Raw genomic sequence first — 21,718 nt, forward strand, 5'->3', positions numbered from 1 at the left:
CCTTGCCATAACAGGCAAAGTGTGTCATGGTAGATGACTAAACTGAAGGTAAATTAGACTAAGTTAAAATAGTAGGTGTATGCAACCAAATAGGAGATAGCCCTGTAGTGCCAGGTTCTGGTGTAAAGGAGACAGTGTGCTACAAGACACTACAGGACCTCTTTTTTTCATAAGGCGACTACCTTCAAATTAGGAGATGTAAATTACTTTTCTAATACATAGAAAACAAACACAGAGTTAGACAAAATAAGAAGCTAGCCGAATATGTCCCAAATGAATGATCAGAACAAAAACACAGCAAAAGAGCTAAATGAAATGGAGATAAACAGTATGCCTGATAGAGGATTCAAAGTAATCATCATAAAAATACTTAATGAACTTGATAAAAGAAAGGAGGATTCCAGTTAGACGTTCAACAAAGAGATAGAGAACATAAAAAAGAACAAATCAGGGGCATCTGGGAGTCAGTCAGTTGGGCGTCCAACTTCAGCTTGAGTCATGATCTCATGACCTGAGCTCATAGGTTTGAGCCCTGCATCAGGCTCTGTGCTGACAGCTCATAGTCTGGATCCTGCTTATGATTCTATGTCTTCCTCTCTCTCTGCCCCTCTCCTGCTTGTGCTCTGTCTCAAAAATAAATAAATACTAAAAAAAAGAACAAATCAGATATGAAGAACTCAATAACTGAAATTAAAAATATACTAGAGGGAATCAATGGTAGATTTGAGGAAGTAGAAAGATTAGCAAACTGGAAGACAGAATGACCAAGCTGACCAGCAAAAAGAAAAAAGAATAACAAAAAATGAGAATAGGTTAAGGGAGCTCAGCAACACCATCAAGTGTAATAACATTCATATTATAGGGATTCCAAAAAATGAAGAAAGAGAAAAGAAGGCAGAAATCTTATTTGAAGAATAGCTAAAAACTTCCCTAATCTAGGGGAAAAAACAGACATCCAGATCCAGGAGACATTAAGAGCCACCCCCCACTGCCCCTTGCCGCCCAAATAAACCCAAAGAGGTCCACACCAAGATACATAATGATTAAAATGACAAAAAAATAGAGATAAAGAGAGAATTTTAAAAAGCAACAAGAAAAAAGAAGACAGTTACATACAAGGGAAACTCCATAAGGCTACAGCTAATTTTTCAGCAGAAACTTTTCAGGCCAGAATGTAGAGACATGATATATTCAAAGCGCTGAAAGGGAAAAAGCTACAGTTAGAAATACTCTACCCAACAAGACTATTATTCACCTTAGAAGAAGAGATAGTTTTCCAGACAAACACAAGTTGTAGGAGTTCATCACCACAAAACCAGACTTACAAGAAATGTTAAAGGGAATACTTTGAGGGGAAAGGAAAGACCATAGTCAGGAGAAAGAAAATTATGAAAGGAAAATATTTATAGGTAAATATAAAGATAATAAAAACACTAGATTAATCATTTATAAAACCAGTATAGAGGTTAAGGCACAAAAGCAGTAAAATCAACTATATGTATAAAAGTCAAGGCATTCACAAAAGGATGTAAAGTATAGTATCATATACATAAAGAAGGGAGGGGTGATAAATTAGTGCTTTTAGAATGGATACAAACTTAAGTGACCATCAACTTAATACAGACTGCTATTTGAATAAGATGTTATATATGCGCCTAATGGTAACCACAAAAAATCTCTTCCACACCAACTTGGAATCATAAATTAAATTGAAACTGTTGTATTTTCTTTAAAGAAATAAATGTAGAAATTGCTAATCAAGATCTGAATGAATGTCATTATAAATCAATCACAGCTCTTCACAAGAATTTTGTAATGCACTCCATAATGGATTACCTAGGAAAACATATTTAACAATAATTATACAAAACCATCCATTTACTTAAATGTGGAAGAATTTTAAACTGGATTTCATTTTTTTAAGTCCAGAGATAGCTATATATTCATTTAAATTAGGTACCTAAAGATTTATGTCCCTATGTTAAACAAACTCCAAAGTAACAAACCAAAAAAATTAGTAACATAAAAAATTCATGCATTCACTTATCAATGAATTTATTAAGCACTTAGTAAAACTTTACTTTTAAGAGTTCATACTTTGCTAAAGGAAACAGTCATATTGTCAAATTATAACATCATACGATTTATATTGTAAAGTAGATGAGGTCTGTAAGTATAAAAACAATAGATATTTATCATAGGAGTTTTGTGATTAAAAAAACTTTTTACATATACTTTTGGCTGAAAAAATAATATAAGACTCCTGCAAAGAATGAAATGTATTTTATTTCTTATTAGAAAAAAAGAAAAATTATATATAATTTAAAAAATACAGAATGCATATTAACTTATATTAAGTTATATTAATTATAATTTGTATTTAAATAATTGATACATTTAGTTGAAAAAATTGATACAGCTAAAATTTAGTTAATAGCATTTATTTTGAAAATATGGTACCATTAAATCACTTACAGTAATTCTAACAAGGATAATACATTCATAGTGCAAAATTACTAATATTTTTTTTAATGTTGATTTATTTATTTCGAGAGAGACAGTGCAAGTGGGGGAGGAGAAGAGAGAGAGGGAAGAGAGAGAATCCAAGCAGGCTCTGCACCATCAGCATACAGTCCAATGTGGAACTCAAACCCACAAGCTGCAAGATTGTGACCTGAGCCAAACTTAAGAGTCAGACGCTTAAGTGACTGAGCCACACAGGTACCCCAGTGCAAAATTACTATTCTAAGAATTTAAGTTTCAAAATGCAATACAGGTTGCCACATAACTATTTAGGCTGGTTTTGCAGCAGCAGGTGGAGATTTTAAAAGGAATGATGCTCAGTTGACTCTGATTCAAAGAATTATCAGAATTTCATATCCTAAAACACAATAGTTCTGAAATGTTTTTAGTCGTAGAATATGTTTTGAATAATCTCCAGTCATCTATTTTCCTGAATACTTATCAATTTGTTTTTCATTCTGTGAACATTAGTGACTCTCAAATGAACATATGTGGGATATTCAATGTCATTCATTTCAACTCTCCTTGTTTCTTTTCCTGGGGCTAAATCTGCATAAAGAGCTCAAAGGATTGTCCATTAGAAATATATGTTTTATGGAAAAAAGTATGTTTTACATTCAAAAAATGAAAATACCCACAAAAAAAATTTTAAATGTATATAATGGATTTTTTAGTGTTGGTACTCAAAAACAGGTCATATAATACTGATGATACTGCAATTTGAAGGATGTCTCAAATTACTTACATAAATTTCTATTTAAATAGAAGTATCAGGCCACAGTCCTCAAAATCAATTACGACATAAAAAGTACCCTTGAAATATGTAAATAAAGAGGTTCCATTTTCTAAAAGGACAAGGAAGGTAAAATTCAAAGAAAAAACATCTACCTATTTCAGACACATGTGCTAGCTAGAGTAGTCTCAAGAAAAGAGACAATAATGAGATGGAAATGAAGGTTCTACAGGCAGCAAAATTAACACAGCTTGGAAATTAAAGATAACATAGTTGAAAATTTCAGACTTGGCATTGTCAATATTGAGCTTAATAGTGAGCATTATAAACACACTCATACATGTTAAGTGCTTTTAAAAATTAAAGTTTATTCAAAGTCTTTCAAGGTTAAACAAAAATATTTCATTATCAGTGAAAAGGTCCCTAAGATAAATGCCAATGGCTCAAATCCAATCAAGATGAAAAAGAGAAATTAAATAGTTACAGAGAAATCAGAGTCTGAAGAAAAACTCGGAAAACTTAGCTGATGCTCTTAGTCAGTAGCATTTATTTAGGCCTCTGACACCACAGGTCTGGATTCTTTCATTAGTTTTCTAAAAGAGCTCTCAGGCTCTTTTCTCTTGACTCTTTTCTGTGACTCTTTTTTCTTTCTCTGACTCTAATTTATCTTCCACACTATCTCTGGATTAATCTCCCTTAGGTCCTTTCATTATGTTAGTGTTCAAAAGCTCTACAACAACTCCCAATTCCTTCCTAAACAGATTTAACGGCTCCTGTTTTTTTTTTTTTTCTTCTCCAGATTCCCTGCAATTTTTCTGCCTCCCACTTAGACAAGCCTATTTTCCACTAACCCCAACCACAGAACTTTCTCTAGAGTTGGTATCATCATTTATTTGCACTATGCATTGAACTATCATCCAAGCATTGCTCAACTTGCTTCCTTCCTGAAATACCATCCTCTTTCTTCACCAGCTGAAACCCTTTCTACCCCCCTCCTTAAACTTCAGCTTAGGTCCTGATTTATCAACACTTTGCATGTTTATTATTTACTTTGCCCTCTACTGATTAATCCCAACTCTAAATTCTTATAGAGGTATTGTTTGTTGTATGAAAATTACAATGTGGGTGTCTATTATTTTGTGTATTTCATTAACTTTCAGAGGCATGCAATCTTAAGACATCCATAAGATAGTAAGCTATTTGGAGGCTTGGATCACATCTTAAATTTTTATATTACAGGATGGATGCTGAATGGATAGAAAGGAATTCTGCCTCATTTCATTAAAAAAAAAAAAAAGAGTCGGGGCGCCTGAGTGGCTCAGTTGGTTAAGTGTCCGACTTCGCTCAGGTCATGATCTCACTGTTCGTGAGTTCGTGCCCTGCATTGGGCTCTGTGCTGACAGCTTGGAGCCTGGAGCCTACTTTGGATTCTGTGTCTCCCTCTCTCTCTGTCCCTCCCCCTCTCACACTCTGTCTCTCTCTTTCAAACATAAATAAACATTAAAAAAATAAAAAAATGATTCAAGGAGTCATATTAAAATATGTATTGTAGGCCTTAAACTTATGAGTAAAGAAACTTATGATTCAGGGTGATGCCCAAATCCTCACTGCTAATGTAAGATGAATTTTTGAGCTGGTAGAGGTTTTCCCTAAGGCGACCCACCTACATTTCGGGATTCCTGGGAATCGCAATCTGCCCATCCCCCTTTAACACTGAAAGAGCAGACTGGCGTGGAGGTAATAAACAAGGTTGAGCAGGTGCTTGTTTCCTATAAGTAGTAAATTGGATTAGCCCCAAGGGTTAAAAAAATACATGTTATATAAAAATGGATGCAGGGAAGAGGGAGATACAGGCTTCCAGTTCTAGAATTAGTATGTCAGGGGAATAAAAGGCACCGCATAAGGAATACAGTCAATGACATTGTAATAGTTATATAATGGGACAGATGGTAGGTATACTTGGGATGAACGTAAGATATAAACTTGTCAAATCACTAAGTTGTACACCTGAAACTAATGTAACATTGTGTCAACTATTCTCAAATTTTTAAAAATTTGGGTGGCTGGGTGGTTCAGTCGGTTAAGCGTGGAGCTTTTGATTTTGACTCAGGTCATGATCTCACAGTTTCCTGAGTTTGAGTCCCACATCATGCTCTGCACACTGACTGGGGGAGCCTGCTTGGGATTCTCTCTTTCTCTCTGCCTCTTTCTCTGTGCCTCTCTCTCCTTTTTTTTTCTCTCTCTCTCTCAAAATAAACTTTAAAAAAATAAAAAAATAAAAACCCTATGTATAAGTACAATGAAAAACAAAATAAAAATAAGTGAAGGGATTGAGTATAAAGGCAACATATTAATTTCCTAGGGCTACGATAACAAAGTACCACAAAGTGGGTAGCTTAAAACAACAGAAATTTATGCTTTCATAGTTTTGAAGTCAAGATATCAACAGGAGCATGCTCCCTCTAAGTATAAAATCCCTCTGTGCTTCTTCCTAGTTCCTGGTGGAAGCTATCAATTTTTGGCATTCCTCAGCTTATAGCTGCATCATGCCAATCTCTGCCTCCGTTGTACATGGCACACTCCCTATGTATCTGCATCTACGCTTTGTCTTCCCTCTTTGCAAAAAAGCACTAGTCATATTGGATTATGGGCCCACTCTACTTTAGTATGACTTCATCTTAACTAATTACACATGCAACAACCCTTTATCCAGATAAGGTCACATTCTGAGGTACTCCTGTTTAGAGCTTGAACATATGTTTTTGGAGGACACAAATTGACCCATATGAAGCAGTTAAAACTACGATTCAAATTAACTCTGAATTTAATGCATAGAATATATGCTGAGAAGTTCAGCCTGCTTGCAAGAAATAGGCAACATATTTACCTCTAAAAATAATGAGAAAACATGATCAATCACTTCATCCAGAATTTGTAAGAGTTAAGCCAACAAATTATAAAGGGAAACACAGAAATTGTGCATTGATCCTGAAGGAAATTTATCCTAAGAGAGTTGATGAAATAGAATAGTGGGTGATTTAGAAAACAATATTACCAATAAAATTATACATGATATACATGACTTTTTTATAAGAGCTTAATTAGATTTGCTTTTTCAAATTTATACAGTTCAGTAAAATTAACCATGGGAAGAATGGGAGTAATACTTTTGGGTAATATGACAGCATCAATGTATGTAGTTTCTGATGCTATACTTTAATCAAGGAATATTCCTTGATTCTAGAATATCTATTATAAATTAGAATGTCAAAAATATTTTTGTAAATTTTAAAACTTTCCTTAATTTTAACCTTGAAGTTTTTGAGTATTTGATCTGAGATACTTCTTTTGTTATGTTATTCTTAGAAGATATCACATATTGTGTGTGAATTCTAGGAATTTCCTCTGTAATCTAAATTTGCATATCCAACTTCTTACTTGAAAACACCACTGAGATATGTCACCAAAGCCTGATGTTGACTATGTCCCTAAGGATATATGCCAATATTCTTATTTCCCACAGTACAGATATTTTTTGTTCTCCCATACATTTCCTGAACTTTCCTTGACCTGCTCCATAAGGGATGAGGGACAAGAGGGTAGCTATCCAGAAAACTATATTTGCCAATCTTCCTGTATTAATGAGACTTAGTTTAGGTATATTTCTATTTTTTTCCTGACTTCTACTTTTTATTAACATCTTAGCTATGAGTTATATATTTTTCCTATTAAATGTCATACAGTGTTTTCTCCTTGTAGCTGTTTTGAATATTACCATTTGGTCTTTAGTTTTTAACAATTTGATTATAATACACCTAGGTATGTTTCTCCCTGTATTTATCCCACTTCAATTCAGTGGCAATGTCTTCCAAATGCTATGGGAAATTATCAGCCATTATTTTTTCAAGTATAGAATATATCTCAACTCTCTGTCTTCTCCCGCTGGGACTTTTTTTTTGACAAATTTCCACATGTACTTTATGCTTTGTTTTATTTTGTTATGTTTGCCTTCTTTGTTTTTCTTTATTTCAGTTTACATATCCTTTCTAATAATGTATTTCTGAGTTCAATATATAGCCTATCCTGTGTTGGTCTGCTTTTAATCACCTCCATGAGATCCAGTGATTTTTCTTTATATAAATACATAAACATTTTACCAATATTTTCCATCCCTTTATTCACATTATTTTTCTTTTCTGTCTTTTCTATAACATAGGTATCAAGAGTATGTTAAAGTCCTTACTAATTACAATATATGTATCATCTCTGGGCCTGCTCTTACAATAGACTATTGTATTTCTTTACTGTTTATTACTTGTTGCTGGTTATTCATATGATTAGTAATTTTATATCTCATATATTGAAGGTGATACACTGTAAAGATGTGGATTATCTTGACTTCTAATTCCCCTAAGCATTTCTTTTACTCTTAGAGCATGTATCTTAATTCTAGGACGTGGTCCATATATCTAGACCAGGGCCTTTCTGGTTTCTTAACTCAAAGTCCTGGCCGCTCACCATGGTATTTCTAACTGAGTCTGGCCACAGATAGTTTTATTGATCTAGGTATCTACTCAAATCTCTCCTGATTCCTTGTGGTTATTCTCTGCTACACATCCTGGAGTTTTACTCCTTGAGTGCATAGCTAAACACTAAACCAAAGACACGAATAATTTTATATACTTTCTCGTGGCCCATTCTCTGCCATGCCTTTCTTTTTAAATCTTTGCTCCTGAAACCCAAGCCACCACAGCAGCAATGAACTATAATTTTGTTTTTACCACACAGCGATACCACTACCTCCTTTTTGAATTCAACTTACCTGCACTGTGATTTGAGAAGTTCTATCTAGTGCAATATGACAAAAAAAGAAAATAAAAGGCATATAGATTGGGACAGAAGAAATAAACTTCGTTTACAGATGTTGTGGTTATCTGTGTAGAAAATCTGAAAGAATCAACAAAAATTCCTGAAACTAATTAAGTTATTATAGCAAAGTTACAGGATACAAGTTTAATATACAAAAGTCAATCCATATCTTCTGCTTAATATTGCTATGAACCTAAGTTGCTCTTACAAGTAAAGATCATTTAAAATAAATATGCTGTTACTGGAATAGCAAAGTATTTAAGTCTTCTTGAACCTCTTAACAAAACAGACATAACAATAAATGCAGTAAAGTACTAAATATGTAAATTAATAGAACACTGAAAGCATTTTAACCCCAAGAAGTGAAGTGGTATCCTCACAAACCACAAAATTCCACTGAGCTGTGCCTAACTACAACATGTATATAATTAACTGTGTGAGAGGAAGGAGAAAGACAAAGATATATAATAGCCCTGATGCTAGTAAACTACCAACAACAATTCATTCAGAAAGCAAGAGAAGACTCTGGAAGAGAAGTCAGGTGAAGGTATCTGAGAAAATCATCAGGAGAGGAGACTTTCTGTTTCCACTGTAAGGATGAGTTTAGGAGACTTCAGGAATGTTAGACTATGCTGAGGATATAGAGGTGTCATGAATGCTTGAAACCAACCAAATGAAGAAGTTTCCTTCAAGGACAAAACCTATGCAAAAGAGAAACTGATGGGAATAAAACACACGTTAAGCAGGAGAAAGATACTATGGGACAAAAAGAAAAAGAGTTGGGGCACTCAGTGTGGAAAAGAAAGAGAGAAAGGAAATATTCTGATGATGGTAAAAAAAAAAAAAAAAAAAAAAAAAAAAAAAAAAAAAAGGAAGAGAGGAGAGAGTTCTCAAAGTACCTGAACTAACTTTGTGATGCTTCACAGTAAAGCCTGAAGCCATGAAGCTATGAAAGCTACCTTAGAATATCCCCCTATCTGGAAAGATATTTTTTAAAATTCAAGAAAATTTATTTCATATAAATATTCATAACACAATAGAATTGTAGTTAATTCCATATCAACTCATTCTAGGTCAAAAAAATATGAGCCAAATAAAGATCTTTAAGATACTGAAGATATACCAAAAGAACATGCCCTCCTAAAAAAGATTTTAAACAGTGAAGCTTAGTATTTCAAAATAAACCAAATATAATTAAAATATGAAAAAAATCATAAGAACTAGAAAAAAAAGAGAAAAATAAAATTACAAAAATAAGAGAGGTTGAAAATAAGACCTCACTGAGTTCTAGAATGATTTAGAAATAAATTTAAAATAATTTCATAAATAAAAGCAAAGCTAAGTAGACAATGGAAATGAACAGGTATCATACATGATACAGTAAAAGGAATAGACAATGAAAAGTAGAATAGTAAATTTTAAAATCAAGCAAAAATTAATAGAGGCATAAAATGAGGAGGAAGTAGTAGAAAAAGTGGAGAAAGTACACACACACACACACACACACACACACACACACTCCAAGTGAAAACAAAAGAACAAAGAATACATATTAAAAACCATAATATCATATAACTTTTCTGAAATAAATTAAGAATTACATCTTCATATTGAAAGAGAATATTATTTCTCAGAGAAAAGTTTTCACAAGCAGCCAAAACCAATACATATTATGGTAAAAGTATTTGATTTAAGCTCCAAATGCTTTCAGAAGGCAATTGCTTTAAGTGACTGTAAAGATAATCCAAGTACTAAACTATTTGAAAACATAAACAAAGGAACAAAAAACCCTTTAAATTCTTTTTTAAGGTAAATGTTATATTGATTATAAAACCTGATAAAAATTGCTCCAAAAATGAAATCTACAAACCAACCATACATGTGAATATTAACAAAAATATTTGATTTATAAATTTAATATTATTGCCATAAAAAAACAGATCTTTTTTTCCCCTTGAGATAGAAAATTATAAGGTTCATCTGAAAGGACAAACAAAAATAGAGAAAGCACAGAAACCATGAGAAGGATATTCTAGTTCACTCTAGATGAGATGTATTTTATGTCCTGTATGTATAAGAGAATAAGGCATTAGAAAATGAATGGACTAAGATAGAAAATCTGGAAATAGATAAATCTGCAAATAAAAATTTAGTATATCACAAACATAGCATTAGAAATCAATGAGAAAAATATTCTTTATAATTAGTGTTGGAATAGTGGCATAGCAATATGAAGAAAAAGCAAAATTATCTCCACATAGTATTAAAAGAAATATATTTAAATTCACCTACAAACTTGAAAGTAGAGAAAATAGTGTTAACTATGATTCACAAAACATAATCAATAAAGGATAAAATTAATAATTTTAGTTTGTTACTTGTCCAAAAAGTTATGACAAATAAACATTATAATCAATAAATAACAAATGACAAAACAGTGAAATATATTTGCAATGAAAAATGTTTAAAGGCCATTGGATCTATTCATTAGTAGGACTTTAAGCTACAGTAATTTGGAATATAGACCAAGTCAGATATTCAGATATATCCTAAAGATAAAAACAAATTCAAGTTGTTGCTCAGTAGCATGCATATACTAAACTCATAATGGCAAAGAGAAGATTAGCATGGACCTGTGAAATACTAACATGTAAATTCATGAAGCATTCCATATTTTTCTATACACTTTAAAGTGGCTAAAATGGTAACCTCATATTATGTATATTTTACCATAATAAAAATAAATAAACGGAAAAAGAGATATGAAATAATAAATGAAGCAAACTTTTAATTAAAATCATGTAGAAGGTAAAACAATAGTGCAAGACATTTTAAATGTTTTTCATAAGCTTAATTTTCGTAAAAATATTGGCATTGGGATCATTCTGAGTTTGTGTTGATACTAAAAAAAAAAAAAACAAGAAAAAGCTAGTTGGTTAGATCAATCTCAATAAGAATAAGAATGAAAACTAGACATAATATCACTTGATGTGATACAATAGGAAGCTTACAACTCCTGCTGTGAAGTATTATTAAAAAAATAGAACAAATTTGATCAGCCTTCTAAATGTAACTACTTTTTTTATTACAGGAAATAAAAAAAGTATGCAGACCACCTTAACTGATACAAAGGGAGGCAATGAGCAAATCCAGAATGTCCCAAGTTATAGAGGATCAATTTCCTTGGTTTCTGTATCAAATAATTTATAAGGGAAAAGAAGGAGGGGAAGCTTATAAGTCAAAAATAATTTAAACTATATCAATGAAACATATCATATGTATTTTGTTTCCTGATTCAAACAAACCGTAAATTTAAAATACTATGAAATATTGAAATAAATGTGAATATTTTGTTTTTATAACATTAAAGAATTATACTTAATTACTTCAGAAAAGATATAAAAACTGGAATTAGGATTTTTAAAGTATCTTTTGATACATATTGGAGGATCTATGGATGAAATAAAGTGATATCTAGGATTTAACTGAAAAAAATAACTAAGATGGGGTGTGGATGGAGAATAGGTATAGACTTAGAGAAACATATATTGACTACATTGAAACTGGATATTGGATCAATAGAGGTTTATTATTTTACTTTTCCTTTTGTATATTTATACTTTTCCATAATTTTTTAAGGTAGTACTCACATTAAAATCACAAACAAAATAATAATGGAGGAGGAAAAATTATCATCTCAAGTGATTTATAAGCTGTGAATGAGAAGAAATCATAAAAAATAATCTAAGCTTATGCATACTTTATCTTTTAAAATACCTATTTATTTGCTTCAACTCATTCTCCAATATTCTCATACTTTTTTATTTTAAATGTATATGACTAGACATATAGAAAATTACTAATCAGAAAAATGTTGGTCAAATCCTTTTGTGAGAAAGTAAGCATTTCTTGGTTTTATTTATTTATTTTTAACATCAACTAATCTTAAGGATTAGGCATGAAATGCCAGGTACTTTTTAAAGTACATTTGCTATTTACTCTCCACTAGGGAGAAATGTGACCTCATTCCATGTTCTGAATAACACAACTGTGCCCTAGTGATTAGTGCATCAGGTCTGATGGGAGAAAAACACAAGGCTCTGCATTTTTAACAAACTGCTCAGCCTTAAACTGATTATCAAAGGATTTAAAGGCAAATCATTTTTTAAAAGTCAATTGATTACACATGATTGGGTAATAAATAAAACAAATTCTATATTTATGTTACTGATGTAGAAGTAACAGTCTGCTGACAATGTATATATTTTACATTCTATTCAGGTATAATAAACAGCTAAAAGTTTCCTTCCTTTTAAGCTTGCAGTTCCATATATTGGGGGACTACTGTCATTTTAACTGCTACAGTGTCAGGCTTTGAAATACTCGCATAACCACACAAAGCTCCCTTATACCTGTACGCAATCAATTCCCACTCCCACCCTTGCTTCTAATCACTGATCTGCCAGAAGCAAACTGATTTTGCCTTTTCTAGAATTTCATATAAATGTCACACAAAGCCAAAGAATATGCAGTCTTCAGTGAGTGGCTTCTTTTATATAGCTCCTGACTATCAATACTGGAACAGTTTGCTGCATCGTTGCAGAGTGACTTGATATAGTAGACATAGCACTGAAGAACAGGGCAGAAGGCCTCAATCCTGTTTCTGCCACTCCAATCTGTGAACTAGGATATATATTGTAACTTGTCTTCTCCAGCAGTGGTAGGTTAAGGAGAATATACTATTTCTCCTCCTCAAGGCTGTTGTGTGGGGCTAACTAGAGAGAATGGATACAGTGCTTTCTAAAGTACACCACACACACGCAAACACACACACACAAACACACACAAACACACACACACACTAAATAATATAAATAAATAAAGCACAACACACATGATCAATTCAGCAGAAAAGGCTATCAGAAATAAGAGAAATGATAGTTTCAAAAAGTATTTCATGAAAGATGAATAAATGTATATTAAAATATAAATTTTAAATATTCTGCTTTTTCACTATGGAGATGGTAATAAAATGGAGGAAGACAATAAATTGTATGAAGTTCAAATAAAATAAGAAACAAAATCTAAAATTAGAATTATAAGAAGGAACAATGTTCTATCAAAGTCTAACAAAGTCCATCTAAATAAAAACAGATAGCTAGCTTTACAAATATACTTCATTCTCGGGGCACCTGGTGGTTCAGTCGGTTGAGCATGTGACTTCAGTTCTGGTCATGATCTCACGGTTCGTGAGTTCGAGCCCTGCGTCGGGCTCTGTGCTGACAGCTCAGAGCTTAGAGCCTATTTCGGATTCTGTGTCTCCCTCTCTCTCTCTCTGCCCCTCCTCCACTCATGCTCTGTCTCTCTCTCAAAAATAAACAAACATTAAAAAAAAGAGAAATATACTTCATTCTTTTAATTTTAATCACTATCTAGAATTTACATAGGACAAATTATTTGACAAATTTATAGTTATAAAATAGGACATATAACACTTGTCTTCAAGTTTCTTCTACTTTCCCTGTCAACAAGGAAAACAGGCAAATAAAAACGGCTTTTAAATAAAATTTAAGGACAAATAAAGAACTCTTCCAGCAAAATAAGACCATAAACATTATATGAAGGTTGACATTTTTAACTTAATGAGAAAAAACAGTAGTGTTTTTTTCTATTAGTTTTATTTGTTTATTTTACCTGATGTCAAGAAAGAAGGTAAGATATTTACTGTCCCTACATCTACATCACTATGATGGATCTCCTTTCCTGATCCATCTTTGAAGCCTAAATTTTCCCTCTGCCTCCCTACACCCTACAGAAAAGGGAGCAACATAACTGCAGTGCTACAGGCTTGAAAATTTCTGACACAAAGAGGAAACTGAGGAAAATTTATGATTTTCAAGATGTAAAAGACCATGACACTTGGAAAGGAGTAAAGAATAGATTATATGAAAAGATAGTTGGTTTGGGTAGGTTGAATTCTGCCAGTTGAAGGGAAATCCAATTGGAATACTTGAAAGATCTAGTCAGTGTGGGAATTTCAGAAGGACTAAAAAGACAAAACACTTGATTTTTTGGCTTTCTGTCCTTGTAAGTTAGAAAAATTATACAGACCTGAAATAAAGACTTAAGTGGAAGGTTTCCAAGCATTTATATGCTTTTATCCAGTAAAGAAAAGGGAGAATCCTCAATCCATGCCTATAAAATGTCAGATCTCAATCAGACGTGTGAAGGATTTTCATTAATCATGGTTGTAGGATAAAAAAAGTTGATCCATTAAATTCATTTGGCTAATTAAAAAATAAGATTCATTTCCTCTTATTTTGGTCACTCTTTTCAAGAAAAAAGACAAATGTAAGAAAGTTAAATACATTTCAAATTACTGTTTAGTATAATGAGTATAGAAGTATGCAGCATACTGAACAACAGCTTTATTAGTAATGCAGAAGAAAGAGTAATCACTGAAGGCTGGAACACTGAAACATTTCAGGCAGAAGGAATTAATGTATATGACAGCAGAGTTGGACATTTAAATTAAGAAACTGAAAAAAATGAAAACTCAGAAAAATTATATAATGTGCTCAAATTTAATAGCAGGATCACAGAATGAAAGCCAAATTCTCTGATTCTATGAGTATGCTACTTGTTCTAAAAAATTAGAGCTCCTAAAATAATGGACACTTCTTTATTTATTTGTTCAATAATATTTATTACATGCCTATGATATGCTAAATTCTGTTCTAGCCAGTGCAGATAAGCAATAAGGGAAACAAAGCAGTGAACAAATAAAGTCCCTCCTTCTGTGGAGTTTGCATACTAAAGTGAGTTGAAAGACAGAACATAAATAAATATATGGTATATTGTCATATAATGCTATGAGAAAATTAAAAAGGGTAAGCAGGTAAAACAGGAAAGAATTATAATTTTAATCATGATGCCTAAGGAATGTCCTTTTGGGGAACTAACATTTAAGGATTAATATAAATGAGATATTTCAGGTACAGAAACCTGGGATTACAAAGGCTTCAAGGTGGGAATATGTGAAGCATGATATATAACCAGTAAAGATATCAGTGTAGCTAGAGTAGGATTAGCCAGAGAAAGTAATAAGATTTGTTGAAGTCTGAACATTTTATGAATTTGTAGTACAAAAATGATTAAAAATGTTCTTATTGTTTGAACAGTGCTACTTACTTACAGATTAGTACATAGGAAGCACTGCATAGCACTACATAGTAAATAACACTTGATACAAAAGTAACAAGTTTTCTTTCATAGTAAAAACCTAATAAACCTCTTTGAGATAGTCGTTGTCATGCTAGGCTTCACATATTGTAGAATTATTTACAGAATACAATAGATTCTTATTTCTTACAGTTCAGTTTTGTCATCATACCCAGGGTATATAACAGAACCTAAAAAATATTATTGATGTTTTAAGTTTACAATTGACTCTTAAACTCACTTTATTGAGTGAGTTGAACTCACTTTATTGTAGGAATACAGTATATAATATATATGTGGATTTTCAACTGCACAAGAGGGTGGCACCTCTATCCCCTGAATTGTTCAAGGGTCAACTATATATTGCAAGTACATCGTTGAGTTAATGAATCATATATGAATGACTATATCAGTTAGCTGTTTTTTGCTAAATATTTGCTAAACCATTCTAAAATTTATTGGCATCAGCCAATAAGTTAATAACATAATGAAAAGAAAATGTTAAAAACACAAATGAACAAAACTCACTCAAGAAGAAATAAAGAGTGCAATTAGTCCTATATCTATTAAGACACTGTGTTTATAGTTAACTTTCCAAAAAGGGGAAAAAATATTCATATGGATTTATTAATGAGTTATATAAAAGATTAATGGAAGAAATTATAATTCTAAAAACAAATAAAACAAAACAAAAATCCAGAAAATAGAAAAGAGCATACCTCCTAACTCTTTTTAATGAGGCCAGCATTGCAATGATACCAAAACAGATAATGATATTGTAAGAAAAGAAAATTACAAAATATTATTCCTCATGAACATGGAAAAAAATTCTTAATTTTTTTAAAATTTTTATTTACTTTTGAGAGAGAGAGAGAGAGAGGGAGAGGGAGAGGGAGAGAGAGAGAGAGAGAGAGAGAGAGAGAGAGAGAGAGAGACATGAGCAGGGGAGGTGCACAGAGAGGGAGACACAGAATCCGAAGCAGCCTCCAGGCTCTGAGCTGTCAGCAAGAGCCCAATGCAGGGCTTGAACTCACAGACCACGAGATCATGACCTGAGCTGACATCAGACACCCAACTGACTGAGCCACCCAGGCGCCCCAAAAAATTATTTATAAATATTGGCAAACTAAGCCTAGCATATATAAGTAGAATGGAATATTATAAGTAAGTGACATCTATCCTGGGAACGGGAGGGTATTTCCAGATGAGATTAGCATTGAAATCAGTAGACAGAGTAAAGCAGATTGACCTCAGCAATGTGGGAGGGAATCATCAAATCCACTGACAAACTTCATAGAACAAAAAGGTGATCGGAGGGAAGATTTAGTTTTTATGATGAACTAACTGCTGAACTAGAATATGAGTCCTCTCCTGCCCTGTGGCTAGGAATTATAACATTAGCTTCCCTGGTTCTCAGGCTTTCAGACTCAGATTGAACTGCACAACTAGTTTTCCTGTTTATAGACAGCAGACTGTGGGACATCTCAGCTTCCATAATTTTGTAGCCATTGAGCCAATTTCTTATAGTAAATCAATATCTATCTTTATTACTATCTATCTCTATCTCCTACTAGTTCAGTTTCTCTGAAGAAGCCTGACTACTACAGTAATTCATTTATACCAATATTTTAAAACAGAAAAAAAAATCTGTTCAAAAGATACCTGAATAACATTTGACAAATTTCAATATCTGTTTATGACAAAATTTCTTCACAACCTATTAATATAAGCTAAATTTTTCAACCTTATAAAAGATATCTGTTAACTAGAATTAACATCACATCTTATTGCTAAAGACTAAATGGCTCCATTCTGTGATTAGGACCAAAATAAGAATTGCTACTTATACCATTTCTATTCTACAACATGCAAGTTAGTGCAGTAAGACAAGAAAAAGAAATATAAGACATATAGATTTGAAAGTAAGAAATAAAACTGTCTTTATTCTTAGAGGCCATGATTGTCTATAGAGAAAATGTGGAAGAAGATATTAAAATAAGTGAGTTTAGCTAGTTACAGGGGGGAAAAAAGCCAGCATGTTAAAATCAATTATCTTTAAACATAGCAGCAATAAACAATTAGATAAGAAATCTTATAAAGATACCATTTACAATACCAGTAAAAATATAACAGAAGAATAAATCTCAAAAAGAAAACACATGGGTATACTTTGTATAATAAACAAACATACCACATTGTTGATAAATATCAAAGAAGAGCTAAGTAAATGGAGAGATATCTCATGTTCATTAATTGGAAGACTTAAAATTGTCAAAATGCAAATTTTTCCCAAATTGATCTACAAACTGAACACAATCTCAGAGAAATCTATGAGGCTACTTTTTAAAAATTTTTTAACGTTTATTTATTTTTGAGACAGAGAGAGACAGAGCATGAATGGGGGAGGGTCAGAGAGAGGGAGACACAAAATCTGAAACAGGCTCTAGGCTCTGAGCTGTCAGCACAGAGCCCGACATGGGGCTCAAACTCACGGACCACGAAATCATGACCTGAGCCAAAGTCGGCCCCTTAACTGACTGAGCTACCCAGGTGCCCCGAGGCTACTTTTAATCTACAAGCTGAGCTAAACTTTATATGGAAAAGCAAGAAATCAAAAGTTGCCAAAACTATTTTGAAAAATGAAAACAAAGTTGTAAGCCTCACACTACCAGATTTGAAGATTTTCTATAAAGCTACAGTAATCATATAGTATGGTATTAGGAAAATGCTAGTCAAATATCAATGGGACACAATGAAAGGTACAGAAATAGACCCACATGCATATAAACAAATTGTTTTGACAAAGTGAGCACTGTTATTCAATAGAGAAGTACTTTGAAACAATTATACATTCTTGTGCAAGGAAAATAACAATGTAAATATAAAAGTAAAAGCTAAAATTGAAAACTTCTACCTAGAAGAAAACAGGAGAAAATCTGATATTGATTTTTTAGATAGAACATATACAAAACCTGTTTTTTGCAAAACATCATTTTTGTTCTTTCTTTTTCTTTTTTCTTTCTTCTTCTTCTTCTTCTTTTTTATTTTATTGCATTTTTTTTATTTTTTTATTTTTATTTTTTTTTTGATTACAAATGGATGATAGAAATAGTCTATATTCTTTGGGATGGCAGAAATAGTAGATATCATTGTGGTAGTGTTTATTTAAGTTGGTCAAAATGCACATACCTGTACACCTAAAACAGGTGAGGTTTATTTTTTGCTATTATACCTCAACATGAGTTGGGGAGGGGAGAAAGGAGAGAGAACCTTAAACAGGCTTTACACTGAGCACAGAGCCTGACAAGGGGCTCAGTCCCACAACACTGCGAACATGACCTGAGGCAAAACCGAGAGTCAGGCACTCAACTGAATGAGGCACCTAGGTACCCCAAAACAACATTTTAAAAGAAAAGAGAAGAAAAGCAATAGTGTCAGAAAATAATGTTTGCAAAACACATTTAATAAAGTCCTGGTAACCAGAATACACAAAGAAATTTGAAAAATCACTAATAAGAAACAAAATAATAAAAGTGGGTAAAATACATGAAAAGATAATTGACTACAGAAGAGATTTGGATTACAATAAACACATGTAAAGATGCTCACTATCATCAGTCATTAGGCACATGCAAATTAAAACCACAGTGAGATACCACATATCTAATCAAATGCTGAAAAGAAGAAGGAGAAGAAGAAAAAGAAAGAATGAAGCAAGTAATGAAAGACTTGACAAAAACAAGTCCTGGCAAGTGGACAAAGCTATAAATTCATATGCTAGATACAAAAGAAATTAAGATGTAGATCTATACAAATGCCTGTACACAAATGTTTATGGTCCTTTTATTCACAATTTTCAAAACCTGGAAATAACACAAAAAGTCATCAACTACCTAATGGATAAACACATCACTGTATATCTACACTACACTCAGCATAAAAAAGGAATGTGTGTAATTCATGCATGACATGAATGAGTCCCAAAAGGAGTATCCTGAATGAACTCAGGAACAGACTCAAAAGGAAATATGTCTTATGACTCCATTTATAAGACATTTAAATTTTTTTATGTTATTTACTTATTTTGAGAGACACGGAAACAGTGTGAGCAGAGGAGGGACAAAGAGAGAAGGAGAGAGAGAAAATTCCAAGTAGTCTCCACACTGTCAGTGCAGAGCACAATGTGGGACTTAAACTCATGAAACTGTGAGATCATGACCTGAGCCAAAACTGAGTTGGATACTTAACTGACTGAACCACCCAGGTGCCCCTATAAGACATTTCAGGAAAGGTCAAACTATGGGGACAGAAATTAGATCACCATTTACCAAGGACTAAAGCAGTGGTGGTGGTGGGTTATTTGATTACAAATGGATGATAGAAATAGTCTATATTCTTTGGGATGGCAGAAATAGTAGATATCATTGTGGTAGTGTTTATTTAAGTTGGTCAAAATGCACATACCTGTACACCTAAAACAGGTGAGGTTTATTTTTTGCTATTATACCTCAATAAACCTGAAAAATTACATAATTGCTTTAAGACCATAATATTTAATTATTTCTCCTGTTCCTACCTGTTTTCTGGAATGTACTGTTTGAATTTACTGGATTAGGTTGATCTTGGCTGGACCATCTAATATGTCTGAGGACAGGCTGGTGGAGCCTACAGAACTGACTGGTCTGATGAACTTGCTTAGTATGGCTCTTCATGTATTTTCTCTCTTGTAGAAATATGTTCCACATGATATCCTCAGAGTTTCCAGAGAAAGTGGAAACGTCTTGAATATCTTGAGGTTTAGACTTGGACCTAGTACACCATCAGTACTGCTCCATTTTAGGGCCCACAGTAAATTTTAAGGTTGAGTACAAATTCAAGGGTGGTGATATCCTCTACCTCTTTATTAGAAATTGAATAATTTTTACTCTCTACCACAATAAGTGGATAAATAGGTCATTAAGGTAAATTCTATCACACAAACTTTTTTTAATATTTTAGTTTATTTATTTATTTTGAGAGAGAGGGAGAGAGAGAGAGAGAGAGAGAGAGAGAGAAACACAAATGGGGAATGGACAGAGAGAAAGGGAGAGAGAGAGAATCCCAAGCAGGCTCTGCATCGTCAGCACAAAGCCTGATGTGGGGCTTAGACCTACAGACGCTGAGATCATGACCTGAGCCAAAGTCAGATGCTTAACTGACTGAACCACCCAGGCACCCTTCCCTTCCTTCACTCAGACTTTTAATGTTTCCTATAATTTTCTTCATATAAGAATATTTTTAAATCCACAGTCTTGACAAGCTATAATTAAATGCTGCATAATAAACCCTAGAACTTTGATTATGTAGTAAATTTAATGAGAATCATAACTTGTACAATTTAGTTCAAATTAAAAGCTTTGACAAATTGCATTTTTGGAGAATTCAAGACAAATAAGACTTTTGTACAAAATACATTATTATTAATAAATTGGGTTAGCAGAGATCTTTCAAAGGGAAGAAGAGGGAAAATCAGATAATAACTAAATTTTAATAAAAGTAAGCTTTTTTTTATGAAAGACAGTGAGCCTAGAGTATATAGAATAGCATTTATATTAATATATATATTAATAAAGTCATTACATATTCTGACACATATAATTTGTGTGACTTTGTAAAATTCATAAAATGGTTACTTTTAAATTAGATAACGTATATGGGACAAAATAAAATCACGAGGGGCACATGGACGGCTCAGTTCATTAACAGTCCAACTCTTGGTTTCAGGTCCAGTCATGATCTCACAGTTCATGAGATCAAGCCCTGTGAGGGACAGCATGGAGTTTGTTTGGGATTCTCTCTCTTCCTCTTTCTATCTCCCTTTCCCACTCACAGACACATTGTTTCTCTCAAAATAAATAAACTTTAAAAAAAGTCCAAATTCTTAAAAAAAATACAATCACATGCTTCTATAGTGCTCACTAAAAGCAAAACCTATCCTAAATAATTTGCACATATTATGTAAATTTAATCCTTATAATATTACTTGAGGTATGTATAATCCGTATTTTACATATGAAAAAAATGGGAAGCTCAGGGAAATTATTAGCACTTTAAGGTAACAATTGCTATAAGAGTCAGGATTTTACTTGAGGCAAACTATGCCAGATTAAAAACTTATTTTAACAGAGTCTGAGACGAAGGTTTGTTTTGGATTGTTTTGAGATGTTGAGGGGTGAGACACAAAGCACTGCGGAACATAAAAGGAGGAAAGCCAATATTGTGCATTATTGGGTTAGTTACCTATATAGATGCCCCATGTTGATATGGCAGTACCTTCTGATCTGCCTTCCCCTTGGACAAAAAAAGAAGGCATTTTATGCATTGTTTTCCTGT

The 21,718-nt window shown here is 32.8% G+C and overlaps 1 non-coding gene and 1 pseudogene across 1 annotated transcript; both read left to right on the forward strand.

The window, feature by feature from the left end:
* Positions 1-264: 264 nt before the first annotated feature.
* Positions 265-21,718, forward strand: part of LOC132680381 (protein max pseudogene) — an 86,280-nt pseudogene continuing 64,826 nt past the window's right edge.
* On the forward strand, positions 4,807-4,956 carry LOC132682655 (U12 minor spliceosomal RNA). The gene has a single exon (XR_009611807.2). It is a non-coding gene; the product is annotated as a U12 minor spliceosomal RNA (small nuclear RNA).

Source organism: Panthera onca, chromosome A1 (assembly GCF_046562875.1).
Source record: "Panthera onca isolate mPanOnc1 chromosome A1, mPanOnc1 haplotype 2, whole genome shotgun sequence".
Classification (NCBI taxonomy): Eukaryota; Metazoa; Chordata; class Mammalia; order Carnivora; family Felidae; genus Panthera; species Panthera onca.